Here is a 9304-nt window from a genome sequence, read left to right on the forward strand (position 1 = left end):
GCCCAACCCTCAGGACCTCAGAATGAGACCTTATTTGGAAATAGAGTTGGTGCAGGTGTAGTTAGTGAAGATGAGGTCATGTTGAGTAGTGTGGACCCCACATCCAATGCAAGTAGAGTCTTTGTGAAGAAATGGTCATGTGAGGACACAGATCCACGGGGGAGGGCCACGTGGTAATGAGGTAGTGATTGAAGTTATGGAACAGGCAGGGACACCAAAGGTTGCCCACAAACTACTGTACCTGGAAGATACAAGGAAGGAGTCTCTTTCAGAGGGTGTAGACACTGACAATACCTTAGACTTCGAGCCTCCAGAAGAGAATAAGATTTCTATTTTAAGCCACTGAATCTCGTGGTACTTTGTTATGGAAGCTCTCGGAAGCTAAGTCATGGCACGTATCACTGCCTGAGCCTATGTCCCGCGTGTGTCTGCCAGCTGTCTCCACGACTGGAATGTAAGTTCTGATTGAGGGTATGAGCACCACATACAAGGGTCTGGCTTCACTGCCATAATGGCCAGCGCCTGGTGGCTCAGCTGGTTAAACACTCAGCTCTTGGTTTCGGCTCAGGTCATGATCTCAGGGTCATGGGATCGAGTCCCACGTCAGGCTTCACGCTCAGCAGGGAGCCTGCTTGAGATTCCCTCTCTCCCTCTGCCAACCTCCTACCTACGCATGCTCGTACATGCTCTCTCTCTCTCTCTCAAGTAAATAAACCTTTAAAAACAAAATGGCCAGCATAATGGAGCATTTACTATGTGATAGGCTCTAGCTCTAAGGGCATTATGAGTATTAAATTATTAATCAACAGAACAACCCCATGATAAAAGTACCATCTTTATTCCCATTTTTGGGATGCAGAAACTTAGACAGAGAACTTAAGGGACTTTCTCAGAATCACATAGCCAGTGAAAAGGCAAAGCTTTTTTGGAACCAGTAAATAAAGATTCCAAAGCTTTTGTACCTGAAGGGCTTGATTCTGTGACACACTGTCCCTGCCCCCCAGCCCTCTCAGTCCCCACTGTGGCTGGCCTGTTCCCATCATCTGAATCTGCCTCACTTGAGTGTTTCTTCATTATTCAGCAGCTCTCCTCATCTCCATCTCGTTAGAGGCTAGAGAGGGACGCATCTCCTAGGAGACGGGAGGAGGTTCTGCACGGTTTCACCAGCGCTTTCTACGCTGCAGACCCTTCTCTCAATCACAGGGTTGAATTTTGGGGCACCAGTACGTCCCTGAAACTGGACATTTATCTTCAGAATATGCCAGGCCTCCTTATACCTACCCTTAAAACCTCCAAAATAAGAACTTTATTAGAATAATACCTGAGTATTATCATCCCCCCAGATTAATGTATGTATTAAATTAGACATGATTCCCATCTGTAGAGTATAATTTTGTAGTTATTGACCTAGTGGCTCTCAGTTCTAGGATTTCATCACCCCTCCCCCTTCCAAAAAAAGGAAGAAAGAATGTTATAATCAATTAATTCTTATCTTGAGATAATTTTAGACTTACAGGTCAGTTATAAAAATAGTAGAGATTGGCCACAGCCCAGAGTGATGATCAGCAAGTTCTCTCCTCCAAAAGCAAATGTAAGGTGAAAGATCCTCACGAACTGCCATTTTGGTGTTCTGGAAATTGACAAATTGACAAAGTGTTCTGGAAATTGACAAAGTGTTTTTTAGTAAGAATGGGGGTAATCCATGGCATTTTGGCCTGTAGGTGCTCTGATCTCTCAAATCCAGATCATGGGGTTCTGCTAGGACAGGACTGTCCATAAGGGTCCAAAGCTTCTCTGCCATGTGAGATAAAGATCTGGCATAGGGTTGGGAATAACATTTCAGAGATGGATGAGTGGAGGAGGGTCAACTGGTTTCCTTCTGAGCCTGAGGTTGAAGTCAGAGTTGGGAAACACGTTTCTGGTTCAGGTTGCATATTTATGCCTTGGAGACCAGGGGCCCCAAGGTAGTCACACACTCCTGGATAACTCTGGGGCTACACACTTGCACATGGGAGATCCCATGGGGTCTCCTGGAAAGTAAAAGCCTAGTCACCTTGAAAATGGCCTGAACTTTGCATGTGCTCCCTGTCCACACTCCCAGGAGACACAGATTATGTTGACACAGGGAAGATACTAAACAGACAGACAGTATCAGAAATGACCTTCAAGAAAATCCAGAGCTGGTACAAGACGTTGTCTAAAATGTCTGCCTTTCAACAAAAAGTTACAAGACACAAAAAGAAATTGAGATGTTTAACCAAGATGGCGGTGGTGGTGGACAGTCAGCGGAACTGGTCTCTGAATGACAACCCATTGTTGGAGCCAGAAAGCAAAGATTTTAAAGTAGTTATTATAAATATATTCGTGGAGTAAAGGAAATCAACTTTACAGAATTAAAGGAAAGTATAACAACAATGAATCAACAAAACAGAGATCTCATGAAGCTAAGGGAATTATTAAAAAGAACCAAATAGTTCTGGAGTCAAAGAATAAGATACCCTGAAATGAAAAATTCACCGGAGGCGCTCAGGATAGAAGATCTGAGATAAAGGAAGAAATAACGAGAAGTTAGAGTCAGATTAGTTGAAAGTATTCCATATGAAGATCAGAGAGGAAAAAAAGAGATTGGAAAATAATGAACATTATGTCAATGACCTTGAGGAGAATGTCGACTATACCAACTGAAGTATACTGAGAGTCCCAGAGGCAGAGAGAAACGGTAAAAATAAAATAAATGAAATGAAATGAAGTGAAATAGCATTTGAAGACACAATGACTGACCACCTCTCAGTTTTGATGAAAGCGTTAATCTGCATTCCTGCGACTCTGAGCAAGCCTCAGTGGGAAGGTATATATACCTTTCCATTGTCCCGTTTTTATGAATATAAAAAGCAAATTACAGATACGGAAAGCAGAGCGACGGTGACTTGAATTGGGTGTGGGAGCAGAGATGGACTGAAATGGGTGTGGGGGACATTTTAGACACTGCCGGGTGTGAAACCGGATTGCGATGTTGATTGTACAACCCAGAATAAGGGGCATCATTGAGGCGAACACGCGTGGTTGATCTTGGGGTATGTGTATTGTTTACATACATACTCTTTATTTTTGTGTCTTATGGTGTTAGATGTCTTAACAAGAAAACCGAAACCTTTTTGCTACAGAGGCATTCCCCCCTCCCCGAGCTAGCCAATTCTCCGAGGCACCGAAGGGCCCAGCACTTTGCACCCCTGTAGGCAATGGTCTTCCGTCTCAGTCATCCCAGGGCCAGGCGCCAGGCAGCTAGGGGACACCCGTATGGCTCGGATCCCACCAGAGTTATTCAGACTAACTCGTCCTAAACTGTTCACCCTGCCCCACCTTGCGTTTCCCAGGGGAATTCCGTAAAACCACAGTCTGGGCTCTCCATTCAGTCCTGCCTGCTCAGCTTCCTGAGGGATGGAGGCTGGGTGCCTCCCCATAGCGCTGTGTGCCTTGCCTCCTGTCTCTGGGACCTGGGCGCATCATCAGCTGGGTTTTCCTGATTCTGTCCTGTGTCCCCCTCATGGCAGCATCTGTGTTCCCACCACATGAAAGAGCACAGCAGGGGTGCACACTGTTTAAATTTCAAAACAACATTAACATAAAACCCACATATTACAAGCAAAACTAAGACACATTATAGCTCTCCAGACCCGCTTAGAGAAATTTCCTCATCAGAACCTCCTACTCCGTATGATCTAATACTGTGGAAAGAATTCTGGACACGGACTCCTAACACGTGAACTAAAACACGTGTCCTAGCATTTACTATTTACATAAGGTCGGCTAACTCACTTCCCCTCTCTGAATCAGTTTCCCTGTCTTCCAATGAAAATTAAATTATGCATCGAGCATCCAAAACAGCGCCTGACCCAGGGCTCACTACGAATACTCGTTGCTTTTACTGTTATGCCGGAGCTGATCTTTGGAAGGCACCTAGTGCAGACATGAAAGGGCAGAGGTCAGAGCAGGCCCCTGTGCTCTGCTCACGCACCCGGAGCAGGCACCGCCGTGCCCCTCCTCTCGAGCCTCTCCCTCTCCCCGTCCTCGTCTTGCACTCTGCTCCGTGCGCTGAGTACACGGCCTTACACCTGCCATCGTGAGAGGTCAGGGCCTGTGTGATTTTCTAGGCTGACCGGAAATGCCCAGAGAGGAAGGCATTTCACGGATGAGATGCTCAAGGACCCGGAGACCGAAAGCAGCATCTGCTCACGGAACCTGTAGAAAAGCCAGGTAGAAGTCACCCATCCTTTCTGAGTAATAATTGAGCGACACTTCAGTCCAGGCACCTGCCATTACATGATTTGCTTTTCAAAACTACTCAGTGGGGCGCCTGGTGGCTCAGGAGTTGGGCGTTTGCCTTTGGCTCAGGTCATGATCCCAGAGTCCTGGGATCGAGCCCCACATTGGGGGGGGGGGTCCCTGCTCAGCGGGGAGCCTGCTTCTCGCTCTCCCACTCCCCCTGCTGTGTTCCTGTTCTTGGGGTGTCGTTCTCTGACAAATAAATGAATAAAATCTTAAAAAAACAACTACCCTGTGAGAGAATTATTTTCCCCATGCCCCAACTCAGGGAAATGGTATTTGTCTATTCACGATGACCTAGTTGGGAGGTGTCGAAGCCAAGAGTTGACCCCGAATCCTCTGATGTGGGGATGCCTCCCCACCATCGCTCGCCTTCATTAGTCCATGAGTGTGGAGTTCCCTTTCTGCGTGACGTCCACAGCTGCCCCTCCCGAGGCCACTGCACAAAGTCCCTGAGGTCATCCAGGCTAGTTTCCCCGTCCCACACGAGATCGGTCATCAGAACGCAGGCCAAAGTCCAGCCAACACAGGCAGCAGTGGCCGTGGGCATGAACTTGGAGGTTCCAGCGTGAGGTCCTCTCTGGGGCAGAGATGGGGAGCCCGGAGGCTCCCTTTGCCTCTCTCCTGCACTGCGAGTCATCTCCTCTTGGGTCCGAGCCTGAAGGGAATGGAAGCTCGTAGAAGCCTCGGCTGACACGGCTCACCTCTGCTCCTGGGTTCTATTCCTGCTTCTTCTGCTGTAGTCAGCGTCTGGTCCCCTCCAGCGGGGGCTGTGTCTCTGGACCCTTCGGTTAGGTCTCTCCCCACTCATGAAGCACAAGCTTAAAAGACCTCCCGAGGCATCAGCCATTGCTTTAAAATGCTCTGTTCTCATCTGTTTTCCACAAAGACGCCATAAAACCTAGTTCCAGCCTGCTCTTTGGTCTTTCTCTGCATGGACCACTCACCATCCCACACACACGCGCATGCGCGCACACATACACACGCACTCCCCTCCAGCCCCTTCCCCTCTGCCAGTCCCTCTGCCTCTCACTGCATCCCCGCCCGCCCTTTGAGAACGGGTCTCTCTGGGGGCTCTTGCCCCACGAAGGTCAGCCTCCACCTCCATCCTCCCCAGTGGCCTCGTCTTCCTTAGAATTCCTGAGCTTCTCGACGATTCCGATGCAGGGAAATCTGCTCTTTGAGAGCAGCTGGTGTGTTGCGGTGCGGCTTATTGGGTTGTTATTTGGGTGTTGAGTCAAACGCCCGCATGTGCACCAGCGTCTTTCTGGCGGCGAGACAAAGGTCTCGGAAGAAGGACCGTGTTTTCCGTCCTGCCCGTCGCCCACGGTGGGCCACGCATGCGAGAGGTCAGCCGGTCTGGAGAGGGAGAGACCGCGTCGAGTGCTCTGCCCCCCCGCCCCCCGCTGATCTGTGTGCTTTAGGACTGGAGTTTCATATTCTAGAGGAGAAGCTTTTCCGCCCACAAAACTGGAATTCGCGCCCACCTCGACAGAGGGAAGGACATGTGCCGCCCCCTCCGCGGAGCGTCACTCCCGGGGGCGTTGGTGTGAGGTACTCGGGTCACTCTCCCCCGCCTCCCCAGCCCCGTCTGCCCGGGCTGGGCTTTGGGCTGCCCTGGCTGAGTGTGACCGGCTCGCCCCGCGGGACCTGACCTCGATCTCTGTCCTAGAAGGGCCGATGCAGGTGGAAAACAGGAAGAATCTTAGTTTTTTTTTTGTTGTTGGCTCCGAAGTGAGTTCTCCCGCTCAACTGTATCGGCGATGAAGCAGCAGGTGTTTCAATGCTTGACACTTGCATGTTTGCTCACTTGTCACAACCTGGGGGAGCAGTGAGTGAGGCACCCCGACACACGTCCTAGATCTGTCCAAGCGTCTTGGGCGCCGCAGGACAAGTAGACGTTGTCTCGAAAGCTCTTGCAGCGGGAATGGCCTTCACAGCGGGGAACTCTGCCAGCGTCCTCCTCAGCATCCGCTCTCACCTGAGGACCGGTCTTTGGACCCGGAACGGGGGAGAGCAATTTTCCGTTCTAACCTATCCCAGACCCAGCCTTTCCATTTTACATCCGAGCTAATCACAAAGCGGCTTCGTTAATGGCACAGACGCCGCATCTCAGGTGCACACAGTTCCGTGCCCTCGGAGGTCAGGCTCAGGAGGAACCGGCCTTTGTCAGGCTCAGGGCCCAGCAGAAACACTGCTGGCTGCAGACCATTGGCGGAAGACCAGAGAAATGTCCCTTCAAACAGGTCCCTTTCCAGCCTCCCGACGCACAGGCCGTGGGGTTTGCGAAGTCCCCTGGCCTGCAGGCAGAGCGTATGAACTCCGAAGTCTGCCCGGAGCCGACCCGGCTCTCTCCCTTCTGCACGCGAGGCCACGCCCTGCTTCTGATGGATGCCTTGGGTGTGGACAGGCCTGCTCTTCACTTCTGAGTCCGCACCACCACGTTCACTGAAACGGTGTCTGTTTGAGGACACCCCGGATCTAGCAATTGTGCATCCCCGGAGTTGAGTCCAAGATCTGCTACTTACTACCTTGGAGAACTTGGACCAACTGCAACCTCCCTGTGCCTCAACAGTTCCATCTGGAGAATGGGAATAACAAAAGAATGCGTTCACGTATGGTTTGGAGAACGAGAAGCCGTCATGCGGTGCCCGCCTCACACATTAGGCAACAGTTGCATCGCCGCCTGCTTTTGCTGCTTTTCTCCCCTTCTTCTTCTTCCTCTTATGAAATCCTTGACGGATCTCTAGATGCACGCTCCCCAAATATTCCCTGACCTTCCTCATTCGCCAGCTGGTCAACATAAAATTCCTCCCTAACTCTTAATTCCTGGAGTCCTACCGACGACAAATTCACCGGCGCCCAGCCTTGTGACCGTCACGCCCCTGGAAGCGCCGCTGCTCTGAGTGGCATTCTTACCCTTGATCCCCGTCGCCGTTAACACTCAGCCTCGTCACAACGATTTTCCTTTACCCTCAGCTTCACTGTGTTACTCGCTGGAGGACGGAGGAATCCACAACTACCAAGAAGAGGAGCCGGAGGAGGGCGAGAGCAGCACGGTCCTGCGTCTCAGGATGGGCTGAAATATCACTGCTTTCAGGCTGTGTAGGCTCAGACTGGTTTTGGTAAAATCATCTTAAGGAAGGTTGTAGCAGAACTCGTGCAAATCTGCAGGGCCCTTGAGCCTTTCTGAGAAATAGGTAAAAGCCAACATCGAAGTGGTGACACGAGACGTCCTGTTTCCTATTTTGCTGGGACTATTTCTATGATCTGCCTAGAAACACGAAGCCGTCCGCGTGCTTCTTTGGAAGATCTCTTTCTGCCGCCCAGTGAATAAGGGTTTTTGTGAAGGGATGCTGGGTTTTGCCAAATGGCTTTCACATCTTTATGGAAACTTCACGCGGCTTCTCTTGAACTCTGCAGGGAGTTGGGGCTGAGGGGACTTCGAGGGACGATGACACAGATGTCCGTAGCCTCAGCCCTCCCAGATCCGGGCCTGCCCGGGCTGTCTTCTTCTCCCTCACGCTTTCCCTTAGAGACCATACAGTCACAGCTGCTGACGCGACGTGGCCAGCCCCACTGCCGGCCCCTCTCTCTCCTCAGGGGACCTTCCCCAGCCTTCCTGTCCCCTTTCCTGCATCGCGGACGTTAACGGCATTAGCCAGCTTCTGTTAACGTAAACCGTATCATTCTTTCTGTCTTCGGGTTAACTTGGACGTCATGCCTGGTTAGAAAACATCAGTTTCATGTAGATTTGCAAGTTTATTCCTACAGTTATCAAAAAATCTCACTGTTCAATCATTTTTGCGACACCATAAATCACCTTTATTATTTCTGAAGGTTTTTTTCTTTCATTTTTAAATGGCTTGCCAAAGGTTTCCTCTTTGTAATTGACTATTTCAAAAAAAATAAGCTTCATATTTTACATAGAATTATCCCCGGTTTCCCTGCGATTTCATTACTGTGGCCTTCATCTGCAGTAAGCATTTGTTCTTTTTTCTGTTTATTCCCCTATTTCCTGTCACTGGCCCCGTCCGGTGCAACAGGGCCACGGGACTCCAGGTGTCCCCTCTCCAGCAGGCCCTCACCTCACCGGCCCTGGTGCAGGGACACCTGCCAGTGTCCCCTCTCTGGAGCCCTATGGCCCTGTCGCACCAGACGAGGCCAGCGGGAGAAAAATCAGAGTCCGGAAACCATTTCTGGCCAGAAAAAGGCAAATAATGACGTTTCGATAGGAAATGGATACACCGGATAGCTGCGTATATGTCCCCGAAGGAAGAAGTCATGGAATGACAAACAGATCTGTAAACACCGCCCAGGACTCATCACAGAGACGAATTACACACGACAAGAGTCAGCAGGTGCCCGGAATACAGCGAAAAGTGCCACGTCTCTCCAGCTGGGAAGAAGCGGTATCTCAAGCAAAAGTATCAGAAAAGGTTCCAGAACTCAGGAAAGACGAGTCCCGTCGGCTTGGAAAAGTCTATACCCTCTGCCTGGATTTTAGTGGCGATTTTGATTTTCCAACCAGCATCTCTGTTGGCATATGCAACCTCAAGTTTCTTTTAATTCCTTAGGACAGTGTAAAACTCAAAGGGCAAACAAGTTCAATCAGTGTTTACTGCCTCTGAAGGCAACGTTTGATGTCCCCCCTCTTGTAGATCAGTGGGGGCGCGGGTGAGGCGAGAGCCGGGCCGGGCTCACCTCTCGCCAGCTGGAGTGTTCCTCTTACCACCCGATTTAGAGCGGCAGCAGGTGCCTTTGTGGAGAATTGCATGTGCATTTCAGGGAGATATTTATAGTGTTCGTGAGTTAGGGCAGAAGCTCCGTGCTACATCGTGATAGTGTAGGGGGCCAAGGCTTTCTCGGGCTTCGGTATTTTGGGCACGTTTCAATTTAGAACACCGAGAAATGGTTTTTATTCACTTGCGATTAAATGTGTCCCTAATTGACAAATATCTGTCAGTGACTATGACGGTTT

Source organism: Mustela lutreola, chromosome 12 (genome assembly GCF_030435805.1).
Source record: "Mustela lutreola isolate mMusLut2 chromosome 12, mMusLut2.pri, whole genome shotgun sequence".
NCBI classification, from domain to species: domain Eukaryota; kingdom Metazoa; phylum Chordata; class Mammalia; order Carnivora; family Mustelidae; genus Mustela; species Mustela lutreola.